Consider the following 27,472-nt stretch of genomic DNA (forward strand, 5'->3'; position numbering starts at 1 on the left):
GCCAGGCCTCCCTGTCCATCACCAACTCCCGGAGTTCACTCAGACTCACGTCCATCGAGTCAGTGATGCCATCCAGCCATCTCATCCTCTGTCATCCCCTTCTCCTCCTGCCCCCAATCCCTCCCAGCATCAGAGTCTTTTCCAATGAGTCAATTCTTTGCATGAGGTGGCCAAAGTACTGGAGTTTCAGCTTCAGCATCATTCCCTCAAAAGAAATTCCAGGGCTGATCTCCTTCAGAATGGACTGGTTGGATCTCCTTGAAGTCCAAGGGACTCTCAAGAGTCTTCTCCAACACCACAATTCAAAAGCATCAATTCTTCAGCGCTCAGCCTTCTTCACAGTCCAACTTTCACATCCATACATGACCACAGGAAAAACCATAGCCTTGACTAGACGGACCTTTGTTGGCAAAGTAATGTCTCTGCTTTTGAATATGCTATCTAGGTTGGTTATACTTCCTTCCCAGGAGTAAGCGTCTTTTAATTTCATGGCTGCAGTCAACATCTGCAGTGATTTTGGAGCCCCCAAAAATAAAGTCTGACACTGTTTCCACTGTTTCCCAATCTATTTCCCATGAAGTGATGGGACCGGATGCCATGATCTTCGTTTTCTGAATGTTGAGCTTTAAGCCAACTTTTTCACTCTCCGCTTTCACTTTCATCAAGAGGCTTTTTAGTTCCTCTTCACTTTCTGCCATAAGGGTGGTGTCATCTGCATATCTGAGGTTATTGATATTTCTCCCGGCAATCTTGATTCCAGCTTGTGCTTCTTCCAGTCCAGTTTCTCATGATGTACTCTGCATATAAGTTAAATAAGCAGGGTGATAATATACAGCCTTGACGTACTCCTTTTCCTGTTTGGAACCAGTCTGTTGTTCCGTGTCCAGTTCTAACTGTTGCTTCCTGACCTGCATACAGATTTCTGGTTAAAATAAAATTTTTATGTGATTGTACTATAATATTCCAGTAAGACCTTGGGATTGTTTTTAACTAAGTCCTTGAGGCATTTCCTTTATACCTTTCATGGAATTGTTATTTAACAATACATTTTTAATTTGAAAGTAATCTAAATACACAGAATATTAGGTATAATTTCTTCAGAGCGCTACCTAGAATTCTTGACATCAAATTTTCTGATTATATTGGCATCAAACATTTAATACATATTGGTTAAATAAAAGTAAGAAAGAGTGAATGACTATCTTACCTGGTATGTTATCCAAGTATACGCCTAGTATGACATACCCAGGTGTATACCCAAAATGAAATTGCTGGATCATATAATAATTGATATTTTTAATCTTATGAGGACTTGCCATACTGTTTTCCATAGTGGCTGCACCATGTTATATTCCCACCAGTAGTGCACAAGAGTTCCAATTTCTCCACATCCTTATCACCAATTGTTAATTTCTGTTTTGTTTTTCTTTTTGATAATAGCCATCTTAGTGGGTGTGATGTGTTATCTTGTGTTTTTTCCTCCATGAAAATCACACTGTATTATCTGTTACTTCTTCTAAGCATTATCTTTATCATTGTGGTTTTTATTTGCATTGCCCAAGTGATTAGTAATGGTGAGCGCCTTTTCATGGGCATATTGGCATATGAAATATTGGTGCATGGGATATTGAATATCTTTTTTGAAGAAATGTCTGTTCAAGTCCTTCACCCACTCTTGAATTGGGTTGTTTTGTTGTTGTTGAACTGTAGGAGTTCTTTATAGGTCCTTAATATTAACCTCTTATCAGGCAGTTTTAGATCTTATGTTAGGTCTCTGATTTGTTTTGAATTTATTCTATACATAGTATAAGGTAAGGGTCCAACTTTTGCAGGGGGCTATTCAGTTTTCCTGACATTCTGTTGAAAAGACCACCCTTCCCCATTGAGTTAAGTAGTCTTGATATCCTTGTTGAAAATCATTTGACCATACATGTGAGGATTTCTGGGCTCACTGTTCTATTCCAGTGGGTATATGTCTGTTTTTATGCCAGTATCACACTATTTTGATTACTAAAACTTTGTAGTTGTTTTTGAGATCAGTAAGTATGGGACCTCCAACTTAGTTCTTTTTCAAGGTTATTTTGGCTGTTTGGTGTCCCTTGAGACTCCATATGAATTTTAGGATGCATTTTAAAAAAACACCACCGGGATTTTGATAGTGTTCTGGCCTGTACTGTGTCACCTAGAAGTTCACATATTGAAATTCTGACTCCACACCCCCGGACCTCTGCACGTGACTGTATTTAGAGATTGGAGCTTGAAGAAGTGATTCATTTAAAATGAGGTCATTAGGGCGGGCCCAAATCCAATATGACTGTTATTCTTATAAGAAGAGGAAAGTGGGACACAGACATGTATAGGAGGACAGTGTGAAGCCAGGGAGAAGACGGCCATCTACAAACCAAGGCTAAAGGCCTCAGAAGAAACCAACCCTGCCTATACCTTGATTTTTAAAACTGTGAGAAAAGAAATTTCTGTTAACCAAACCCCCCTCCCCCAGTGTGTAGCCCCAGCAAACTAATACAGACGGGGATTGTACTGAATCTGCAGATTGCTTTGGGGGAGTGAAATTTTTAGATAGGCCGAATTTCATAACTTTGGGCTGAATGTGTGAAAATACTCAGCCAGTAGCCAGATTTTTATAAGTTCAACTCAGTAGAGGCATCGCTCCTGTACTGGGACCTACCTAAGAAGGTATTCTGTTTTACTGGGGCTGAGTTTTTATCTTTGGAGAGGCAGTTTTCTTAAGGTGCTAGTCTAGTCATAATTAGAATGTATTTACCTGCCCTGTTTTCAAAGGCAGGAATATTGTGCTCACGCTGTTTTTTTTTTTTTCCATTTTCCTTTAAAATATTCCTCTCATTAAATTTCTAGGGCTGCACAAATCAGTTTTAGGCTAAAAATAGTATAGTTGTTATTGCCGCTGCTGTTCCATGTGGAAAACATAGCCAACTACTTTACAAAAAAGGAAAAAATAATTTTCTAGTGTGTTCTTAAGATAGTGTGAAAGCCACGCTGACAAGGAGCCCCTCAACTGCCAGTGGACTAAGATTTCCTGCACCAGTTTCATGACTTTTATTATTTTCCTACTGGCAGAGCAAGAAGCAGGACTCTTCAGGTTCCTTCTACCCAACAATTGCTTGCAAAGGGCAGAAAATGAAGCATTAGACTCAAGGTTGGCAAACTGTAGCTTGCGGGGCAAATCAGCACACCACCTGTTTTGAAAAAAAAAAAAAATGAAAAAAATTGGAACATAGCCGCTCTCATTCTCAGCACTGTCTGTGGCTGCAGAGTGGAATAGTGGTGTTGGAGATCACATGGCCTTCAGAGCCTAAATATATGTACTATCTGGTTCTTTTCAGAATAAGTTTGTTGACCCCTGAACTAGGCTATTAAAACATGATGACTGAATAATTTACTCAAACCTCCCATTTTAAAGATGAGAAAAATGAAGATGCTAATATTACTGAGATTTAAGGGTTCCATGTTGGCAGTTTAGGACAGACTGAAGAAGAGACATTGCTGAGCTCTGGCAGATTAACCTCACCTGAGTGGGACAAGGTCAGCAGTCAGGAATCACTAGATGTGGAATCTAGACTTTTTGAAATACTCAAAGGGAGGCAGAGTCATGATTCTAATAGCTCTTTTTTTTTTTTTTTTTTACTCTCAAAATAGCTTTATTAATATTTTGATTCTTCCCAAGATAATCATCTCTCCAAACTCCCTTTTGCTAAATTCTCCCATCTCCAGAGTGGGAAACACATTCCACTTTCATTTGTTCATTCTCATGCTTAGTCGTGTCTGACTCTTTGCGACCCTATGGACTGGAGCCCTCCTCCAGGCTCCCCTGTCCATGGGATTTCCCAGGCAAGAATTCTGGAGTGGGTTGCCATTTCCTCCTCCAGGGTCTAATAGCTCTTGATGAGGAGCAGATAACTAGGGTGGCACCAGGGGTCGAACCAAAGAGTAGAGGATCAGCAACAGGTACCTCGGTTCTGCTTGTGAGGACAGGGAGAACTAGGGGGGATTTCCAGCAACAAAGGTACATGGATCCTGGGGGCTGGGCCACATGAGGCAGTAACTCGGAATACAAATCATGGTGTGTGGGGGAATAAATCAGAGCTGATGAAGTAGCAACAAGCATTAGGTTTAATGTGGGTGAGCTGTGCTGTGTGCATGCTTCACACTTGTCACTTCAGTCGTGTCCAACTCTGCGTGACTCTATAGACAGTAGCCTGCCAGGCTCTTCTTGCCTGGAGATTCCCAAGGAAATGTGGGTGACATGAGTGCATAAATAGGAAAAGAAATTCTTGAAATTTGTATCAGTCATGGTCCCAGCAAGAACCAGAGGGAACCCTCACATGAAGATAATCCGAGGGGAGTAGCTGGGCTGGGCTGTGTGATGGATATGGCAAAAGCGATGGTGTGTGGCTTCTGAGACTAGGTGGGAAAGGACTGCAGCTTCTGTCTTGGCATCTTTCTTTCTGCCTGAGACCGTCCTCAGGAAATTCTTACTGGGTATATGAATGCAAGAGAAAAAACCACTATGGCAGCAGTCACCTGGTCCCCTATATTCTTCTACTCCTGCCTCAGAAGAGTTGTGATCAGAGCTGAGACCTTTTATTTATAGTTTAATCTACCCCTTCCCCACCTGATCCCCATCCTTAGGTACCTATTCATGAAAACAGAACCAACTACTTGCTGGTTCCTTTCGCTCAAGACAGTAATGATAGAAGTGCTGGGGATGAGTGCCTGGGGGAGGTCCTTTTCACATTTTTTAAAAGCTTTTTATTTTGTATTGGGATATAGCGAACAGTGTTGCCTTTTGACATTTTGAATGATTTCTTTTGAAGAGGAGTTCTAAGCACTATTGCCTCAACTATTTCATCCTGCTCAGGGGGAAAGTTAAATTAGAATATTATTCTGCCTGGATTAAGTTGGTCAGCACGAAGCTATTCTTTGAATAACAATGCACTTTGGGCCAAAATTATATTCTCTTTCTGAACCAGAAAAATTAGCATGGACTTGGTGGATTGGGTTGGCCAGTATGTATTTCCAAGGGGATAGAAACTATCTTCAGAAAGCCGTTTTGTCTTTCTCATTCAACTTTCATTTTTAGATAATCATATATACAAAATCTTTAAAGATGGTGTCTTTTGACTTCATCATGTATAAGGAGTACCAAGTGGCACAGAACTTGGGAGTCTTTTTCCAAAATCAACATTTTAGTCCCAGAAATTTATTTTTGGCTGCAAACTTACTCATTGACTCTTTAAACATTTGCTGAACATATACCACTTGCTTACTTTCATGAGGCATCAGGGCATAGAAAAGAATAAACCTCTGCCCTTGAATGGCTCAAACCAACCTGCTGCTGCTGCTGCTGCTAAGTTGCTTCAGTCGTGTCCGACTCTGTGAGACCCCATAGATGGCAGCCCACCAGGCTCTGCCATCCCTGGGATTCTCCAGGCAAGAACACTGGAGTGGGTTGCCATTTCCTTCTCCATTGCGTGAAAGTGAAAAGTGACCTAGGTGGGGGCAAGTCAGACATAAAAAAAGGACTTGATGTGTTAAGAGCGACAATAAGAATACTTGTAAAGGCCTATAGGGATAGTTTTATAATAGTTTTTGATATTCCCAGAAACATTTTGATTCTTATAATAAGCACTAGTTTAGCCCTTAGAGTCATGGCTTAACATTTTTACTGAACCAAAAATGATTGCTATAAATATGAAATTTCTACAAGAAGAAAAAATTATAACTCTCGTCTCATTATGGTGGCATTTGAAAATAACCAAGATTGTAGTTAGAACACAAGTCAAATACCAATGCTGTGTCTCATAATTGTTAGATACTATTCAGATGTGTGAGTGACAACTTATATTGCATCACCATAGAATTGTTATATTATTTTAGCAATGTCTAACTTGATGGAATTACTTTCATATGATTTTCTAAGAACTGAGATATCACTATAGCATCCATAGTTTGGAAAGACTTTATGTTCAAACATTGTTTTTATTATTGGCTTTTATTAATTTTGAATTTTTAATGCATGTATGTGCTCAGTTGCGTCCAGTTCTTTGCGACGCCATGGACTATAGCCTGCCAGGTTCTTCTGTCCATGGAATTTTCCAGGCAACAAAACTGCAGTCGGTTGCCATTTCCTTCTTTAGGGGCTCTTCCCAACCCAGGGCTTGAATCCACATCTCTTGCATCTCCTGCATAGGCAGGTGGATTCTTTACCATTGAGCCACTGGGGAAGCAAATATGCTTATGAGAATTCTAACTTTTTTTTAGGCTGTGCAGCATCTTAGTTTTCTGACCAGGGATTGAACCCGTGACCCCTGCATTGGAAACCTGGATTCTTAACCAGTGGCTATTCTGAAGAGCTAGTTCTCTTAAAAATTTAATAGCTAGCTTTCCAGAAAAAAAAGAAAGAAACATTGTACAAAGTCAGGCAACAATACTGGGTTATTTTGCTGATACAGGAGGTGAGGCCATTAGACTTGTTTGTTGATGCAGAGAGGTGCAAAGTTCAGGAATCCTCCACTAGGTAGGGAGATGAATGCTAAGTCTGAAATCTGAATTTAAGGAGCACTGAAAATACCTGCAGCCTCTGATATTCTGACTATTATTTCTCTCAAAACCATCTTCAGATGTGTGCATATTAATTGGCTTCGGGCATTCTGTTACCTAGGAGGAGTAACACATTAGATAGCTAAAATTAGAAGGAAGGTTAATTAAAAAAAAAAAGTGAAAATACAATGCCTGGTGAGCCACTGTCCATGGGGCTTTACAGCTAGAGACCCTGACTGCCAAGCAGAAGGGGTCCTTAATCCCTGTGAGGTGTGAGTGGCAAAAAGTGCTGGGGGTGTGCCTTATTGTACACCCATGCTGTCTCCCGCTTAGACCTGAACCTGAGAGTGGAGGGTGAGGGTCAGGGTTATTCACGATTCACGTGGCCACACAGCTGTACATCACACTTTTCATTTCATGGATTTGAATGCATCGGTGCTCAGGGAGATGTGTGAGGGGGCGAAGGAAGGAAGTCATAAGGAAAACTGCAAGGCATCTGGCTTTCATCTGTTTTAGTTGTTTAAGCTTGTAGGGGTGGGGGGACCTCCTCAGCTTTATTAAAAAAAATCCTAATAATGAAAATGTTAACAATCAAATTCATAGAAGTTACAATGAGTTGCTATGCAGTGGGCACTGTGTTAGTGTCTTATGTACATCATCTTACTTAGTGTCACCAGGGGCTTCCCCCACTCTCCACAAGCAGTAAACATCTCTTCGTGGATTGTACTTCACCCTCCTATAGCCGTACCAGAAAGGGATTCCACCTGATTTACAGTTCCAGATGGATAACGTCTCCTTGACCTTGGAGCTTTGAGGTGGTGATGACAGTGACCCTGGGCATCAAGGGGGAGAGGCGTCCCTTTGCTCCTCACCCAAGGCTGGGTTCAGACAAAGGAGAGAGTGCTCCTTGGCCAGGCAGCCCTGGACACTGACTGTTGGTGGGAGGGCCTCAGTACTCTCTTACTGACAGAGCTGTGGGAGTTGAGACCTACACTCACCTCCACCCCACCTCTCTGTTCCAGGTGCTTGGATTCAGAGCCCTCACTCCCCTGGGGCTTACACAATAACAAGGCGGGGCCCGCTTTCCTGCCTCAGGTCTCTGCCGCCACCAACACCTTGAAATTCTGGTGAACTATTCACTGTTCTGAAGGGAGAGTGGTAACAAGCAGATCTGGCTTGGATCTTTGGACCTTTCAAGAAGCTTGGTGCCAAAGGAAAGGCCTGAGAAAAACCAGGCTTGGAAGAAAGTGAAAGTGAAGTTGCTCAGTCGTGTCCGACTCTTTGCCACCCCGTGGACTGTAGCCCACCAAGCTCCTCCATCCATGGGATTCTCCAGGCAAGAATACTGGAGTGGGTTGCCATTTCCTTCTCCAGAGTATCTTCCTGACCCAGGGATCGAACCCAGGTCTCCCACATTGCAGGCAGATGCTTTAACCTCTGAGCCACAAGGAAGCAGCTCCTAATTCTGTGAGAGCTTCACCCTAAGGACTGTGCTGCTTTTCAGAAGAATCTGATGTCCCCTACCTGGTGGTTAGAGACTCAGACTCACTGTCGCTGCTTTTCAGAAGAATCTGATCTCCCCTTCCTTGTGCTTAGAGACTCAGACTATTCTTCAGGCAAAGAGATGCTGCAGTTCTGCCCCCTTCAAGAGGCTATGGAGAGAAGGAACCAGTCACTAACATTCAGGGCACTTTCACTTTTTAAAGCCTTCCTCTTTCTCATCCTTATTTCCCTTTTTTCTGTGTTTTTTCTCCTAAACTTGGCTTTTGTTGGTAGTATTTAGACATGCTGTTTTCTCTCCTCTGGGTGTGCTCTAGGGTGTTATCTAATTTTCCTTCTGTTCTAGTGTCACGGCATTATTATTGGGAAGATGAATGGGACAGGGGTCAGAGTTCAGCAGGAAGGCATCTGCGAGCCCAGCACTGCATAGTGGAAGTGCTCAGAGGTGATCTTTAACGAAAGCTTGGAAAAGATTTGCACAGAGAAGTCAGTCTTCTATCCCTCCAGCACTGGAGTGACCAAAAGGTAGTCTTTTTCTGGAGGGACCAAAACTGAACAAAAAGGAGGTCATAATATCTTTACAGAGAGTTCCCTGCTTGGCATGGCTTTTCTTCTGTTAGGAGAGAAAATGGGGGGAAAGACAAGGTGATCAAACACGGAGGAGGTTGAAAATGGAAGCTCTTGAAAGGATCGCTGACCACTGTCCTGTTTTGCTCATAGAACTGTCTCACCAGAAAGAGTTTCCACTCTATTCGCAAAGCATCTCAGCCAGGAAAGCCTCTCAGCCAGTATTTGCCCTGGCCTCAGGTTACTGCGCCGTTGCCTGAGGGCTCAGGTTCTCTTACTGGACTTTCTTCGCTTTGACAGTTCTTCCACTTTACCAAGCAGCCAGAATTCCCACTTGCGAAGAACTGCTTTGGCGCTTTGGCATTTGAGGCGAGGGGACAATGGCTCTATTGTTCTTTTGGCCTTCTTCAGTAGAGCAAATGTCTCCTCCATCTAACCCTGTCACCACGGGAGGCTGAGCTTGGAGCCCTCCAAGACTCACCTTCCTTCCACTTCCGCTTTGTTCTGGGAAGAGGGTTTGGTGTACCCCAACCCCTGCCCTCCCCTCCAGCAAACCAGTTCTGGGACCCGAGTGGGCAGTTGCCTTTTTCCTGCCCTTCACAGGTTGAAAGTTGGGAGAGAGGGAGAAAAAGATGCATGGGTCAGGAATCCCGTTTTAGTTCAGGTTCGACCTGCTGTCCGTGGTTCCCCTGGACTACACGCACCCGGAGCTCCGCCACGCAGAGGCTGCAGAGCGGTCCACGGGAACCCCGGCCAAGCTCTAAAAATACATGCAGAGGAGAGCCAGGCGTCGCGAGGACTCTGAGCTGAAGCTGTCTCCTAGGGCGGGTCGGGATCCCGCCGCCGGCTTCCCGCACGGCGTGCTCCAGGGAGTCCCCACGCAGGGTGCACCTTTGCGGTTGGGTTTCCCAGTCGCCTTCCGGGAACCCCGCCGAGCGCCCCGCGGCTCCGGAGACGCAGGCGAGCTCGCCTCCGCCGGTCCCCAGCTCGCTCTTCTCGCTCTGCCTGCGCTGGGGAGTGAGCGCTCAGGGTCCCCCTCTGAGCATGCGCAGCCCCGCGCGCGCTCCCCCCCGCCCCCCTCCCTTGCCAGCCTTTTGCTTCTTCCTTTCTTTAAACAAACAGGAGATCCTGAAACCTGGACCCGGTGCAAGCCGCAGCTCAAGGAGGAGGCGGAGGAGTAGGCAGAGCGTGGGATGGGCGCTGCGGAGGGGGATCGGTGATCCCGCGCTCCCCCGCCCCGCCCCCCCGCGCGCGCACACGCGCTCTCACACACACACTCTCACAAACACACACTCGTACACGCCCGTGCCGCGCGCTCGCTGGTTGGATCTCCCACGCAGGCGGAATGCAGCAGAGCCCGGGGAGCAGCGTGTCTCCAGCTGCCTGAATGCGCCTCGCTCCCGGGAGCCGGAGCCGGAGCCGGACGGCCCAGTAGGGCGCAACGGAGGAGAGTCTGCCGGGAGAGGTGAGTTGGGCGCCCGCAGCCGCGGGGCCGCTTCTGGACGCCCGGGGGGCCAGATCAGGTTCCTGCCGGACACAGCGGCGCAGGTGGCCCGAGCCCGGCTTGCGGGCATCAAGGTGCAGATGAAAGCAGCTCTGGGGCGGTGCAGGGGGGAGAGGGCGATCCCAGAAATGGTCGCCTCCTGAGAGGTGTCAGATTGACCCAGTGGAAAGCGACACTGTCGCTGCTCATAAACTTTCGTCCCCTGTCATTTGGGGAACGTGGAGACAAAGGGGGCGTGGAGGCTCCCTCCGTCCCGTTGCACCCTTCTGGCTGCATTCTGGGCTGCACAGGATCCGGCATGCGGGCGGGGGCGCCCTGCAGGTAGCTGGTGCCAAGTCCTCCCGCCCGGGCTGGGTTGGGATTTCTCACCCCTGCTGTAAGCGTTTGCCTTTGATTTTCCCTCAGGCGTGGGCACCTGTCATCCTTTCCTTCTGCCCCATCCTGCACCCTCGGCGCCTCGTATTTGGGCAGGGGTGGGGGAGAGGGGGGCGGTGTCACCTGGAGAATTGGAGGGGCAGCGTTTGGCTCTCTCATTCAGCACCAGTGCCACCGGCGCCGGGGTGAGGCTCAGGTCAGCGCGGGGATGAATGATGAGTTACTAAAAGGCTTGCTGTAATCACCTCCTGGAAGCACTGGGCGCGAGGATCTCTCCTCCCCGGGGAGAGTGTCTTCACGCACACCCAGGCGGCGGCACTGGGAGCCGGGCTGGGCTGCTGTGGTGGGGGCTGCAGGCGAGGGAAGCTGGGGCTTTATTTTTGCCCGGGGGTTTTATGACCCACACATGTGGAGTATGTGGAGGATTCTGGGTTATTTTTCTTTGTGGGGATACCATGTTCCCTTTTAACCTCTTTCGTGGGAGAGATTCTCTGCAGCCCTTATATCGAGCTGGTGGACAGGAGCCCTTCTGAATAATCCCTTCAGTCCCGGGGAACAGGTCCCAGCGAAGGGTTCCCTAAAATGCCATTTCCATTGGGGCGGGGTCTCAGAGGGCAGAGCGCCTGCTGGTACCTGGGAAGAGCCTCAAATCTAATGGCCCTTGGAAACAGGCGAGACTGGTCAGCGTACAAGGAGTCCAGGACTGGGACAAAGGGGTTTGCAAGAGGGACAGATGATGGCTATTTAGGAGAGCAGTGACTAGAAGCCAGTTGAGGCAGGAAGAGGTCTTGTGGGAAGCAAGGTACCCCTGCAGTCTTCAGTGAATTCCTATACCCCTTCTCTTCTCCTGTGGTTGGTGGCTTTTATTCATCCGGTGGGACTCTGGAGATTTCCAGAATGTCACATCTGGAGCATAGAAAACTTGACTGTTCCTTAGCTAACCCTGAGCACAACCACAGATTAGTTCTGTAAGTCTAGAAAATGCCATGTACAGTTCTCTATTTTGACATTTTGTTCATACCTGGAAGAAGGGATGGGTAGACTGGTATATTGCAGGGGGGCGGAATCTCTACTTAAGAGAGCTTGGATTTGCAGAAGTGTGTGTGTGTGTGTGTGTGTGTGTGTGTGTGTGTGTATGTAGGGGGTGGGGGCGGGTGGTGAGGAGCCTGGAAGCCAAGCTGATGCTGATAGAAGAAAACACCAGAAGCTCAGATCTAGTTCCTGTGACTGTGGGTTGCCAGAGAGTTCTCTTCACTTTAAGATGAGTTGCAGAGGCTGTCTCTCTGCTGCTTTGGGGACCTTTTAAAATTTTAAACATTTTGTAACTTCATTGAAGTGGGAGAAAGCCTGATATACATGAGGTTAATTAAGGAAGTTCACTTATGAAATTTGAGCACGTTGGCTCAAAAGTCAATATTGCCAAAGGTGAACTTTTTGAGGAAGTGCGGGGAGGGGGGGGGGGCGGGAGGGGAATTGAAAGGGAGGTGTATTATTAAAACAGCTTCACTTTTATAATTTTAAAAAAGCATTCAATAAGATAGAATTCTGAAGTTTTTTTTCTTTTTTCAAACAACTAGTGAAGTAAAGACCTTTCCAGAAATATTTTCAAGTTGAAATTGACATAGTAGGGGTTTAAATATAATTGTCAGCTTATGTCCATTTGTATTTCATGGTCAATATTCACATCATTTACATTGTAAATCTTGGCAAGAAAAGATTAAGATTATTATTATTATTTTGCTTTATACTAGAGCTCTATTTTCTTCCTTTATGGTATATTTCCTGTTTGTACATCTGCAAGTTCAACTCATTTTTATTATATTCACATTCTATTTTCTAGTATTTATTGACTACCTATCCCATATTTAGCATTGGTGGTTATATAAAAATGTATAACATCATTCTTGCCCTTAAAGCATTTATAATCTAGTTGTCAATACAAGATTAACACACATGAAGTAATTAGAGAGTAAGGTAGGTTTGTACTGTCCTGTGAGCTCTCAACATGCATGCCATATACTCCATCCTTCCTCCTGGCTTTTCTGAACATTCAGAAAACACACATCAGCACTTAGGTGCAGGAGCCTGGAGGAAGAGAAACACATGGAAGTAAAAAATAGTTCCAGCTTTCAAGGATGGGGAAATAGGTATTTAGCTAACTATGATGCAATCTGATTAACTGTTACAGTTATAGGGTAAATTAAGTAGTAATAGTATAGACATGCAAGTGACTTTTTTTCTTCCTCTATGGAATTTAACCAGATGGTTTTGGAGATATTTTTGAAAAAATGGATAGTCTTTACCAGGTAGGGAAGGATGAAAAAGACATCCTGGCAGAGGAAATGTTTGAGTGTCCTGTGTGGCTTGAGCATAGGGTGCTGGAGTGTGGATACAGAGATGAACAGAAGCTAAGTGACAGTAGTTAGCAACTGATGCTTTGGAGTAAAGGCTTCCCAGGTGGTGATGGTGGTAAAGAACCTGTCTGTCAAAACAGGAGATGCAGGAGATATGGGTTCAATCCCCTGGGTCAGACAAACCTTGTTTATGTAGCACAGTGACTAAGAGCACAGACTCTGGAGCTAGACAAGTTCTATTTGAATTTTGGCTCTGTTGTTGTTCAGTCACTAAGTCGTGTCTGACTTTTTGTGACCCCATGGGCTGTAGGCTTCCCTGTCCTTCACAATCTCCTGGAGCTTGCTCAAACTCATGTCCATTGAGTCAGTGATGCTGTCCAACCGTTTTGTTCTGTCATTCCCTTCTCCTCCTGCCTTCAGTCTTTCCCAGCATCAGGGTCTTTTCCAATGAGTTGGCTCTGCATCAAGTGGCCAAAGTACTGGAGCTTCAGCGCTAGCATCAGTCCTTCCAATGAATATTCAGGATTGGTTTCCTTTTGGATTGACTGGTTGGCTCTCCTTGCAGTCCAAGGGACTCTCAAGAGTCTTCTCCAGCACCACAATTCAAAAGCATCAATTCTTCAGTGCTCAGCCTTCTTTATGGTCCAACTCTCATATCTGTTTGTAACTACTGGAAAAACCATAGCTTTGACTAGACAGACGTTTGTTGGCAAAGTGATGTCTCTGCTTTGGGCACACAGTTTACATCTATGTGCCTCAAATTACTCTTTCACTTCAGACGGCGATAACCATCTTAACGCATTACATAGAATTGTGGGGATTATATGAGTTAGTATTTGTGAGTGCTCAATAAATGGTAGGTTTTATGTGTGACAACAGTCAGGTTAAAAGCAAAGTTTTGACTTCATACTCAGGGCTCCAGAGACTGTGTGCCACAGTGTTTGTTTAAAAAATTATTTTGGTTGGTTTATAACTAGCTGGCTCTAATCCTGTTTACCTCAGTGGAGGAATTAAATCAGCCAACATAAATGTGGCAGGAGCAGACTAGCTCCTAGGTAGAGTAGGTGTCAGCGTGTATGCCTATAACATTTGCCTAGGTGCCTCCTCCTCATGCCTGTCTGGGGAAGGTAAAAGTTTGCTTGCCGTTAGGCTGGTCCTCATGTTCTTCAGGCTCATAGGCAGCACACAACAGATGCTTAGCTGTTTAGGAAATTGTTTTCAGGGAAGTGACTACATGTATTAATTACAGCACTGCTTTGGTACTGGGGGATGTAAACTAAACATGTCAGATGTGAGGTTTGTATCATTCTTTGGGAATTAAAAGCCTTTTTTCTTTACAGAAAAGTCTGGACTGTGTTCTAAAATAGAATCTCCAGTGCATACAGAAGCCCTGTCTTCTAGCTAGTCGACAACAGGGCAGTGACCAGAGCTTAGGTCTGACTACTGCCTGGAGCTCTGTGTTGTGCTTGTTGGGCTTGTATTTTGTTCAGCTGTGTCAGGCTCTTTGCAACCCCATAGACTGTAGCCTGCCAGACTCCTCCATCCGTGGAGTTTTCCAGGCAAGGAAACTGGAGTGAGTTGCCATTTTCTATTCCAGGGGATCTTCCCAACTCAGGAATGGAACCTGCGCCTCCTGCCAAATGTTGTTTTCGTTCCATAATCAAAGACTGATTTTTGTTTTCCTGTTTCATCCATCCTATTTATATTTCACTCAGATTAAACTTATAACAGGTATCCAACTGAGATTTTTCTTTTTCACCTTCAGGTCTTTTGCTGTGCTGTTCTCTCTTGCTGGAATTTTCTCCCTTAGTTTCCCTGCCTAACTCCTTTGGAAGTTAGGGAAGGTTGTCTTGACCTGTTAGCACTAGAATCGGCTCCCCATCCTACGTATTTCTCAGGTCCTCACCTTTGTATTTTCAGCCCCTCATGTAGAGCTTGTCACATAGCAATTGATTGGATTGATTTAATTCATTTTGGATTGAATGAGTGACAGTGAATGAATCTTGGCTTGAGTCATTTCTGATGCCCCAATAATACAGCTTCATGTTAGAGAAAATTATAGAATTTTCAAGTTCAGCAGTTCACTGGAAATCTTCTAATCAGACTCCTAAATGAAACAAGATGACATTGAGAACCGGAGAGTTTCAGTGACTCACCTGAGCTCAGTAGTGTGAGAACCAGGACTAGAACCCCCAGCTCCTGATTTCAGATGCAGCGTCTGCCCAGGTCCTAGATCAGGGAGAGCTGAGGGAGGCAGTCATGTAATTGCAGGGTTTGTTCCTGACTTTATTTCAAAATTTGCAATCTTGTTCATTATATATATATATATATTTTTTTTAACTTTACAATATTGTATTGGTTTTGCCATGTATCAACATGAATCCACCACAGGTATACACTTGTTCCCCCCATTATATATTTTTTGCATTAATTTAATTTTAAAAAATATTGCACTAAATATTGTTTGTTTTCATTACTGAGTTTTTGGACATCCCTTTAAAATTTGTGCCCCATGTGAGGACCTTTCTGACCTCACCCTGATTCCAACTCTGTTCTTTTCACTTCCGGGCCTTCATTATTGGTGTAAGAATGCAGTTTCACTGTGGAAAACACAAAAATATCAAAGGAAACACCATTTGACATGGTGGAATGAGCTGCTAATAAACATTTCATGACCTGGCTGATCTGCTTATTAGTAAAGGTTACATTCACAGCATAAAAGCAAGGCTGAAAGGAAAAAATAAAAGTTGAAAGATTCTCTATCTATTGAATGTCTATTTATCTCAGAGCCAAGGGACAATGTAGAGATTGTCTTCATTTATAAGTTTATATATGTCTATATTTCTGAGGTTTCTGAAGATACAAAATGGAAAAAGAAAATTGTTCTACTCATCAACTTGGTGAGTCTTGGCTTATGGCACTGTTGGTCTGTTTTGAATATTTAAGCTTAGAAGGCTAAAAAATTGGCCATTTCTGTCCCCAAAATAGGAAAGGAAGGAAAAGAAACGTTAATGGAAAGGAGAAAAAGAGAGAAAATTTGAGGGAGATATCTGCTAAGTACCATCTATATTACCTTCAAGTGTAGAAGGGGCTTTACATATATTATTTCAGTAATTTTGACAGCATGCTAAAATTGGTATTCATATCTCCATGTGACAGCTAAGCAAACCAAGACTCAGAAAAGTGAGTTAGCATGTCCAAGCTCTTAAGCTAGAGCCGGATTCAAACCCAGATGTGAATTCACAGATGACACTCATCCCACTTCATCCTGCTTCTCCAGGGCTTGGGGTGACAGGTCCCCTTATCACCTCCTGTCTTCACTGAAGCCTGAGGTTCAGGGCTTTAGCAGTTCATATGGGTTTGCTGGATGGGAAATCAGCACTCAGCTCCCATCCCTGCTGTTATTTCCTCCTTCTATGGTACATTTATCTTTCCCCATTCATCAGTAACAACAGAAAGCAGAGATGCATACACATAGGAAATAAATACCCATCTTTGTGTGAATATCATAAATTTTTACATGACATGAAAGCACACATTTTATTTTACCTCCATTATGCCAGAGAGGGCTTTTTCTTTGGGTATTACAGCATCAAGTGTTCCAGAAATGCTCACAGACACAGACTGATGAAAAGGTGATCATAATTACTGGAGCACATCTGTCACGATGAGGGGCGATGTATTGCACAGCTGATGGTCAAGGGTTTCTGGGGTGCTTTTCTAATCGATGTTTCTGATGAGTAGCATGGAGCAGTGACCTTCACCCCCAACATTTTAAATTCAATGAAATCCCCAATCAAGTGGAATCTGATATAATTAACAAGAAATAAAATCTGGTTGAGAGTAATACTGTTCCGTGCGGAGCTCTACGAGCAGAGCATGCTTTATCATTATTCCCATCTCCCCGTCTATGCTAGCTATCACTTCCAGGCAAACACACACTCAAATGCTCAATAATCAGCCCACAGCCTTCTCTCCCAGGGGTCACAGGAACTGAAAAAAAAAAAAAAGTAAAACCTTTTCATTCGCACTTGTATTAACTGGAAAAGAACATTATCTCTCTGGTTTTTTCCCTCAGTGTAAATGTAAGGCAGTATCTCTATGTTTGAGAGAATCTTCTGGGTTTAGTGTTTTATGTGGGCTGACTCCTAGCATGTGACACAATTCATGGCCAGGTTGTTTTGGAACAATTAGAGTATTTTAGGAATCGAAAAACTAAACCAGTTATATATGTACTGCAGTGTTATACAAAATGTAAATGTAATGAAAAGCATGGTGTAGAAAGTAAAAACCAGTCATATTTCTGCCCCAACCTCTTCCCCAGAAAACCACTGCCAGTTGATTACTGTATGTTCCTCCATTTTTGGTCCAATATCATTTGTATATGTTACTCTTTAAAAAAAAAAAAGGTGGAGTTATACTTTACATATTCTTTTATATTTGCTTTTAGTTACAATTTCAAATGAAAGCACTTTCTTTAGATTAATAGGCATTTGGTAAATATTACTGTTGTATGACTAGGATAAATGCTGCTTTTCATCCTAAAATAGAGCTCAGCTGACCTGTCCTATGGTCCGTTGGCCACCTGTGTGTGCTAAGTCACTTCAGTTGTGTCTGACTCTTTACAACCTTGTGGACTGTAGCCCACCAGGCTTATCTGTCCCTGGAATTCTTCAGGCAAGAAAACTGGATTGATGCCTTCCTCCAGGGGATCTTTCCTAACAAAGGGATCAAATCCATGTCTCTTATGTGTCCTGCATTGGCAGGTGGAGTCTTTACCACTAGTACCACCTGGGAAACCTGTCCTCATATGTAATTTTTAGATACAGTCAATGAGCAAATATTGTCTGAGGTCCTTCTGGGAGCCACCAAATATACTATGTGCTTTTCTGGAGTTCACCGTCCATCTGGCAAGAGATAAGATAATGAGGGGACTTCATTTGAACTTAATGAATGGCAGCAGCTATAAACTCTCCTTGATTCACAAAATTTCTGGAAGGGATAGTTTACTTCAATTGTTTTCCATTTTTCCAGTTGACAATACTGAGGTCCACTGAGGTTAAGGGACTCGTCCAAGGTCCCACAGCTGATGACTGGAGAGGCTGGGATTACAGGCTGGTTTGTAGCCTATTAAGCTAGTGCTTAATACCTGACAACATCAGTTGTTGTTCAGTCGCTTAGTCATGTCCGACTCTTTGCGACCCCATGGACTGTAGCACACCAGGCTTCTCTGTCCTTTACCATCTCCTGGAGCTAGATCAAACTCATGTCCATTGAGTCGGTGATGCCATCCAACCATTTCATCCTCTGTCATCCCCTTATCCTCCTGCCTTCAATCTTTCCCAGCATCACATTTTTTTCTAGTGAGTTGGCTCTTTGCATCAAGTGGCCAAAGTGCCATCAGACCTGACTGCAAAACAACCCTCACATCTGGAAAAGGGAATGCAGGAACTCACTTCACAAACACTAGCTTGACCAGTGAATCTCTAGTAAATTGAAACTCATGCTTTATGTAAATATTGTCACCCTCAAGCGCTGCAGATACTGCTTCCCCATCCTCACATCCTGCCTGCCTGCCTAACCCCTGCCTAAGCTCCATCTTTTCCTCTTCCACAGCCTGATCGTCTCCCATTTTAGTAACACTTTGAAGTTAGGCAGCAATCTGACCGTGTTGAGATGGTGCCCACATTACCTAAAGAGAGTGTTCTTCTATACACATTTTAGCAGAAGTTTAACTTTTAGTTTTGCTTCTTGCCATCTTGAACTTTAAGGAATGAGTTCCAAAATAAGTGCATTTTACCTGCCAACTTTAATCAAGGTATGAATTCTTCCTTTTATTAACTGATGATTTTCCCTGATAGGGGCATGAGTTCTTTAGTTATCCTTCACTGCTGTGGAGGCAGGGTCACGTGGTGGCTTAACAGCTTGGACTATGAAGTCAGAGGGACCTGAATGTTAGTCCCAGCTCTGCCGTTCACCAAAGTTGTGATGTAAGGCCAATCCCTTCATCTCTCTAAATCTCAGCTCTCTCATCTGTGAGATGGAAATAATAAAAGTATGCCCTCAAAGAGATTTTGTAAGGAATAAATAGCTTGCTTGAACATAGTTTAGAACATAATAAGGACTAAGGAAATTGCAGCTACTATTTTTCATTATTTATGATATACAAGATGTGTAACTGACATAGCCTTCAGAACCACTTAGATATAAAGCTTTATTGGGTTGTCACATAACATTTTAATCTTTTTTTTTTAAAGTAAGACTTAAACCAAGGATCTGAAAGTCTGACTCATTATATGAGTAACTCCCTAAATGTTGTCAAGTCTTTGTCAGAATATTACCTTCCATGGAATTCTGAAGAATAGCAAGAGGTGGGAAAGTGGAGGGATTTGGTCCATACACTGAAGCCCTACTTAAAAAAAAAAGTGTCAGCCCTCTTTGCATTATTCTACTTTCATGGAAATGCTTGAGGACTGATGAAAATGTATGCCTTTCCCCAACATGAAGACTACATTATTTAACTACATGTTTTAAGTCTCACTTTCCTTAGTTGTACTGGTAAATTATCTAGATGTAGACATGTTTGAATGCTGCATAGACTCATAGAACCTGAGGTGTGGATGGCAAGAATCTAGTCACTCACTCAGTGCTTGGGTCTCCCATTTCACACCATATGACGAGAAGCTGTCCAGCCTTTACTTTTCAGCACCAGGGCTCCATTCCTTCCCCATGTTGGTGACCATAATAGATGTACTCAGGATAGAAGCTGATCGGATCTGAGCTGTGGTTGGCCAGGATCCTGAGAGCGGAGGCAGAGAACGTAACCTTAATGCCCATCAAACACCTAAACATACTTTCATCTCAGGATCTTTGCACTTGCTGTTAGCTCAAGTCTGGAATGCTTGCTTTGCAGGCTTTCTCTCTACTTCGTCCACCTGCTCATATGTCATCAAATAAGCCTTTCCTGGTCGATTTGTCTAGAATACCCAGCCCATTCATCTCTAATTCTTTGTTCTGCTTTATATCTCTTTGATAGTATTGATCACCACCTTGCTTTTTGTATGTGTTTACTTGTTTATCTGCATTGCTTCCCTGGTGGCTTAGAGGGTAAAGTGTCCGCGTGCAATGTGGGAGACCCGGGTTCAATCCCTGAGTCGGGAAGATACCCTGGAGAAGAAAATGGCAACCCACTCCAGTACTCTTGCCTGGAAAATCCCATGGACGAAGAGCCCGGCAGGCTGCAGTCCCCAGGGTCACAAAGAGTCAGACATGAGTGAGCTGTCTCATACTAGAATAAGTGCTACAAGATGAGGGATACTCTATGTTTTGTCTGTTTTTATATCCCCAGGAGTGCCTGTGACACTCTATAAGTTTAATTGAAATTTATTGAATAAATGAATTAAAATATAAAGAATAATTAGCATCTTGAGAGTGGATCTAAGAAACCAGTAGAAATCACCCAGTCCAAAAGGCAGGAGAGTGATAATAACATCTAAAAATGTGAGATGGTCCCAGAAACCCACATGTATGCTATTTGCCACAAATGGCAAATCTGGGAATGTTAGTGCAAAGTGAGGCCCAAGTCTGGGGGTGGTCGCAGAAGATTGCTCTGAATAAGGTCAAGGCATCACAGTTTCTACCGCTGACTTTCAGACATGGGGAGCACATGCCATTGAGATTACTTCTGCAGGAAAGATATCATTTCACTGCAGACAACTTGAAATATTAAACAGATTGAACCAAATTCTGCCTCCCTTTAGCTGCATGGGGCCAGATGGCCAGGCTAAGGGGTAGAGCTCATGTGGAAGAAGATGAAATTAAATGATGCCCAAGAAATCCAGCTTTATTTTACATAGAAGGTCATTTGTGTAATGCTCCAACAAAATGAGCAAGCTGGACCACACATCATATACTTTCAGGAAAATGAGTTTGGAAAACTGCAAACATTTAGCATGTGCACCTTCTTACTTCTATATGTGACCCACTATTGAACAAATGTACATTTGTGTAGGAAGTCTTGTTATCTTGGGATCTTTAAATGTGAAGTTACTTCTGACTAGTGGATTTGGTTCTGGGTGCAGTGCTGATAAGTATTCTCCGTGGTTTGTTTCATTTGTGTGGTCTGGGGTACAGAAGCCAGAGGCAGCTCCGTGAAGGACAGGATTGCCCCAAATTTGTCTTGGAGTTCTCCTGGAGAAGCTGTAAATGGTGTGACAGCCTTGCCTGAACACTCCAACCCAGGTCTTGATCTCGGTGGATTTCTTTAGAGAACCATTGTTGGATTTTTTTTTTTTTTTAATAATTCTTTTGCTTTGAGCAGAAGTTTTCACTCACTTAAATATCAACTATATAGAAGAAACTCACCAAAACTAATCGAAAGGAAATGTAACATCCTTGGAAAGTTTAACTCTGTAAAAGAGAATGGGCTGCAGTCACTCTTACAGGATGTTTTTCTGTATGAGTCATCAGCACAAGTCAGTCTTGAGGCCAGTGATAAAAACCTAAAGTCTATACCTTTATACATGGAGAAAATAGAATTTATAGGAAAAAAACTGAAAAGAGGAGAAATCTAAACATTCAGAACTGGGTGAACCGACTGCCTAGTGTTACAAGAAGGATGGAGTCACTGGAGAATAAATCAGAATTTATCACATCATTGGTACCTTTTCTAACAGAGCATCTGGCAGAAAAAATTTCCCAGTTTTTCACCAAGAGGGGATCTTTCCCCTCTCTTCCTCTCAGATCTTGCCTTTGCAATAAATCTCGGTTCCTCTGCCTTTTCCTTGAATTCAAGATCCTTTGTTGTTAGTGGATTCAAGGGGACAATTCATGAGACCAGGGCTTATGTTTCCTATTGTTCTCCCACAAAGCATTTTGGGCCACCCCAATTACTTTCTGTCTAGGCATTTTTTCTGGCCTATCACATCCTTCAATAACAACAACAAAAAATATCTACTCACCAAGTTTTTCTGAGTGCCAAAGAATTGATGCTTTCGAACTGTGGTGCTGGAGAAGATTCCTGAGAGTCCCTTGGACAGCAAGGAGATTAAACCAGTCAATCCTGAAGGAAATCAACTCTGAATATTCATTGGAAGGACTAATGAAGTCCCAATACTTTGTCTACCTGGTATGAAGAGTTGACTCATTGGAAAAGATCCTGATGCTGGGAAAGATTGAGGGCAGGAGAAGAAGGGGATGACAGAGGATGAGATGGTTGGATGGCATCATTGACTCAGTGGACATGAGTTTGAGCAAACTCCAGGTGATAGTGAAGGACAGGGAAGCCTGGTATGCTGTAGTTCATGAGGTTGCAGAGTCAGACATGACTTAGCAACTGAAAAACAAAAGTTTTCCTTATTTTCGTTTCCCTGGTGTTAGATCCACTCTGTGTGTGTGTTTGTGCTAAGTCACTTCAGTTGTGTCTGACTCTTTGTGACCCTATGGACTGTAGTCCACCAGGCTCCTCTGTCCATGGAATTCTCCTAAAAATAATGGTAAGTTACCTTTAAGGTAGATTCAACTTTCAAGTAAAGTTGTTTCTGAACATCCAGAACCACAGGAAGAAATGAGAACTTTTCTTTTCCTTCGAAAGAATTCTATCTTGGAACTTCCCTGGTCATCCAGTGGCTAAGACTCTGCAGTCCTGGGTGCAGGGAACCTGAGTTTGATCTCTGGTCAGGGAATTAGATCCCACATGCCACAATGAAGACCCAGGCAGCCAAAATGAATTAATGACTGAATGATTTTTTGATTTGAGTTTAGGAAATGGTTGTAACTTCAGTGATTAAACTTTTGACCAAAAAGAGTTTTATAAAATTATAATTTCCCAGGTAATATTTTATAAATCAGAGTTATTTAAATATTGTTAAAATGTGAGTTAAAAAGAATAATCATTCCATTATTTTAGATGAGACATGAATTTCACCTTAACGGTTCTTCTGCATGGACTTCACCCGGGATACTTTCTCCTCTGATGGTTTATCAGGCTGTGACTCCTCTTCTCCAGAGCTGCCTTTCCATTTCAGTTGTCTACCATCTTTCCCATTGGAGACAGCCCTTGCTGCTGTCTTCACTGCATGACTCCCGCTCCCTTCCCCATTCAGCTTCGCAGCCCATCCCACCCCCAGCGCCTGCGAGGCAAAAATCATTTGGAAATGGTGGCATGTGGCAGAAAGTATGAGATTTCAATTAAAAGGTCTGAGTTTTTAGCCTTGACTACATGACTTTACTTGCTATGTAACCTGAGTTTTCTTAATCTCTCTAGATTTAATTGCTTTAAATAAGGACAAACATTAACTCATTGAAGAATTGTTTTGGGATAATTTATGAGAAGGTAAACTCAAAAATTTTGTAAAAAGTGTTCATTTATGAATGCATTATTTCTAATTCAGCTCCATCAGCCATGATTTTATTGGTAATGAAGGGAAATGAAGTAACTCTTCCCAGGATGCAGGGCTCAATTTTTCCTATTCATTTGGCAATTGAAAATCAAAGCAGGTAGTATGAATCAGATGGAAATACATGTGCTGGCTGAGGATATAAATCATCCTAAGATCAGATGTGTTTCTCTTTGGTATGACTCAGAAGTGTTTTATTGTAAACAGAGTACACATTTGGCATTCATACAGGGAATCACTTCACCTAGTTTAGCCCCAAATTGCTTCCGTAAAACTATTAAGCTTTATGTTTACTATGTCCCCATTTTAAAATGCAGTGTGTCTGAGATTATCCAGAGGAGTTGAAAAGGTTCTCATCCTTGATTTTAAAAAAGGAGATGACTAGAGGGAGAGGCTACTTGCAGAAAAGAAAAATGGAGAGGATAAGGGAAAAGTGGGTCTGAGCTGATCCAGAAGGGATTGGCTATTTCACATGAACCTAAGATGTGAAGCAGAAGCTTTGCTAGATAAGGCTGTGTGATTTGAAAGAATCAGGTTCAATAACAAAGGATCGTGTGGCCTTATGGAGCTGGAGAAACCAAAATCGTTTTGATGAAAATCACCAGGAAGATTCAGTTGGGTGAATAGGTAAGACCTGGACAGGCTGATTGAGGTTTTGATGACTGGCAGCAGCTGAAACTTAACACTGTCCTTTTCTTTCGTAAGTAGACATGTTTGAGTACACAGTACATATTTGATGAATGGGTGAATGAATAGAAGAGTAAGTGAATAAGTGAACCAAAAGAGTTGTGAGTGAATAGGATTACCCTGAGCTGAGACCTGGAAGCTATTGTCTAATGGAGCAACTTAGTTAGAAGAGAAAGGATGAGCTGAAAAATATGCTGGGTTAGAAATTCCAAATGATGTTCTTAAGAAGCATATTTTAGCAAGATAGGATCAGATAAAAACTTGCCCCAAAGCTGTGTATGTGGTAAGTGATTGTGCCACTTGATTCTTAAAAAGTATGGTATCCTTGTACCGCCCCAGAGACATAGTATAGTAATGAGTGGAGCATGGAATCTGGGGTCCAGCAGATGATTTTCAGTTCTGCTTTTCTGACTTTGAAATGGGAAAAATATTTAACCTCCTGGACCTTCAATTTCCTCATCTAAAAATGGGCTAATAATACCTACTTCATATGATTACCATAAGGAGTATCTGAGCTGTCTGTAAATCTTCTGGCATATTGTTCATCCTCAATAAATGTCAATTGCCTTCTCATCCATATTCTTGGACAAATAGCAGCAGCACCCATCAGATTCTGACAAGTTAAAAATGAATGAAGAATCACAGCTCTTGCAACACTGGTTTACTCCTACAATACCAACATATACATTCTTAAGCATGTTGGTGTTTATAAATGCACAGCATTGACGCCCTGCTACACAGACTTCACCTAATCAGTTGCTCCATATGGACTTCACCCAGGAAAGTTCCTCCTTTGACCTTTTCCTGGTCCTCTGCCCCTTTTCTCTGCTGCTTTTCACACATTTCCTTCTATCTACTTCCTTGCCTGTGTTATACAACCCCATGCTGCTGATTCCTAACATATGACTCCCAGTCCTCCCCCAGACAACTTTGAAGTGCCTACCCTCACCCAGGGCAGCAGAAGAACCGAGTTCCATTTTTTGTCTTTTCTATTATCCACCCACATTTCTCAACTCTCTTATTCTTGTGTGCTCAGTTGCTCAGTCGTGCCCTACTCTTTGCGAACCCATGGACTGTAGCCAACCAGGCTCCTCTGTCCATGGAATTTTTTTAGGCAAGAATGCCGGAATGGGTTGTCATTTACTCCTCCAGGGGATCTTCCCAACCCAGGGATCAAACCTGTGTCTCCTGCATTGGTAGGCAAATTCTTTTCCACTGCACCACCTGGGAAGCCCTCTCTTATTCTTACCAAAGCCAATACCCCACCCCCATTTTCTTCCCTAATTTTTTAACCCTTAGTTCCCTTAGTTTATCCTTGCTGTTACTTTCTTACAAATCCTTGTAATTATTTTATTTTAATGGGTTTATCTTACATATGTATCCCTTTTCATATATGATCTTCAAAACGGAGTTTCTTGAAAACTTGGGTAGTCACCCTGGTGTCTCTCTAGATGGTGATAACTCACCTTTCTTTCCCAAGAAAAATCATTTATAGTTTTCTGAGTCATATCCTTACTCTTGAGACTCCTCTTCTCTCACGTATGTATACCTAGTCCTTTAAACCATTTCTAGAGTTTCAGATTAAGGGATTCTGCTCCTGTCTTCTTTGGGATCCTTAAAATAGTATTCCTTGGTGATGGTAAACTCTCATGTTCCTCTTTTGAGGCTATTTCCCTTGCTGTGCATCACTGTTGATCAGAATACACTACAGAGTCCACTTAATGAGCTCCTCCATTTCTTTGAGAAATCACATCACAAAGAGAAGGCTAAGCATGTATCTGAGCACTGGGCTGATCAAGTTGTCTTTTGGGCAGTGTGTGGATATTTGTCTTCCATCCTGCTCTGCCTATCCATGGGGTCCATTCCGTGGTTTGTATCAGAAGCACACCTTTCCTGTCCTTCATCAAGCTTATCAGTCTCCACTTACTCCTATGATGGTATCAACTTCAGTTTCACTCTCTGTTCTTTTTTAATCGCCCTTGTAGACTGTAGCCAACACGAAGCTGCTCTCAAGTCTGAATCATGGGATTTCCTCACAATTCCATGTCTAGCACTTGTGCTTTTAAAAAAATATATGTTTATAATGGTCATGCATGTGCCTGCTCCCAGTCGTGTCTGACTCTTTGCAACCCCATGGGCTGTATCCTGCCAGGTTCCTCTGTCCTTGGGATTTCCAGGCAAGAATACTGGAGTGGGTTGCCACTTCCTACTCCAGTGGGGTCTACCAGACCCAGGAATCAAACCCATGTCTCCTGCATTGCAGGTGAATGCTTTACCTTGGTCATGCTGTATGCTAATTCTGTCTCCAAATACATTTGCACTGTGGTTTGTCTTGAAGATTGTACTATTTTGGAGCAGCCCTGCCACTTGTTTTTCTTCTCACTACTTTTAATGACTCCTGTGTGTTTCTTTTTCTAAGGCTCCTGATTTTGACTAAGATGTTACTAAGATCTTTAGGAAGTGAATCTTTCCTGAAGCTTAGGTGAGTCTTGGTAGGTGGGCACCCAGGCTGTTCCATGGAGGAGACTTAGTTAATATCTGTTGACTGACTGAGTGAATCAGCTGCCCCTTCATCTTCTTTGCCATTTTCTTGCTCGGGAAGCCATTTGGCCCAGTTTCGCTCGTTCTTTTTCTGTTTCTCGAGAACTGTGTCGGGAGAAATGGGCCAGAGAAACAGGTCCAGAAATAGATCATTACTCAGAGGGAGAAGTGCCAAATAGCCTTGTTCTGTGTCCAAGAAAACATCAGGGCTCCTGAAAAGCAAAGTGAAAAATGACAGCTTACCATTTCATTGAAAAGACAAAGTAAGTAGACATGAGATAGCATGGTCCTTGATCTAGTGAGTGTCTGAGGTAAGACACACCAGGCCTACCCTAAGCTAATGGAAAACTACAGGGATCCTAGAACCTTTGGGGTACACACTCCTTACTGAGTCTGCTATATTCCTATAAAGCATTGGAGAACACAGTGCTTTGGGATGCAAGGCTCTCCTGGAGTAATTGGGCTCATGATGAGACAAGGAATGAACCAGGTATCCCTTTTCAGAAAAAGGTTTATACTTCTTAAAGAATGAAGATGATGTGGTGCTATCTCACTTCAGGGAGGTTCTTAGAAGCATTGATTTTATGATAAGAAGTATGCATATCTCTTAATGCAGTTGCATTGAATGCTCGTACTTCAGGAGCCACAAATCCTCAGAGGCCAGGAAAGATTTTGATTCAGAACCACTGTCTAAAGAGTCACTCTTCTTTAGTACTTGGATGATAATACCTTGAAAGACAGGAAAATCCTAGTAGTACATATGGCATACAGTGGATGATAAGCATACAGATAAAGAGCACGGCAAAATGATAAGAAATAGATGATAGTAAAACGAGCAAAGGGTACAAAGAAGAAAATCCTAAAAGACACAATTCAAATGGCCAATAACTATATCAAGGGAAGGTCAGTTTCACTAGTTGATGAGGAAAAGCAAGTAAAAATCAAGACAAGATACAATTTTGAAGCCA

General features: G+C 43.0%; 1 protein-coding gene across 5 annotated transcripts in view; it reads left to right on the top strand.

The window, feature by feature from the left end:
* PLPPR1 (phospholipid phosphatase related 1) overlaps nt 1–27,472 on the top strand; it is a 595,523-nt gene that overhangs the window by 286,276 nt on the left and 281,775 nt on the right. For 2 of the 5 annotated variants that reach the window (XM_086315736.1, XM_086315738.1), the window contains exon 1: nt 9,736–10,111. The exons of 2 other annotated variants lie outside the window; for them this stretch is intronic. The gene's annotated coding sequence lies outside the window, so the exon portion shown is untranslated. Of the gene's footprint in view, nt 1–9,733; nt 10,112–27,472 lie in introns of those variants that run through there. One more of the 5 variants, XM_086315732.1, reaches the window with a different exon arrangement.

The sequence above is a fragment of the Bos grunniens genome, chromosome 8, assembly GCF_055505025.1.
Source record: "Bos grunniens cultivar Pamir isolate PY7600 chromosome 8, Bosgru_T2T1.0, whole genome shotgun sequence".
Taxonomy (NCBI): Eukaryota; Metazoa; Chordata; class Mammalia; order Artiodactyla; family Bovidae; genus Bos; species Bos grunniens.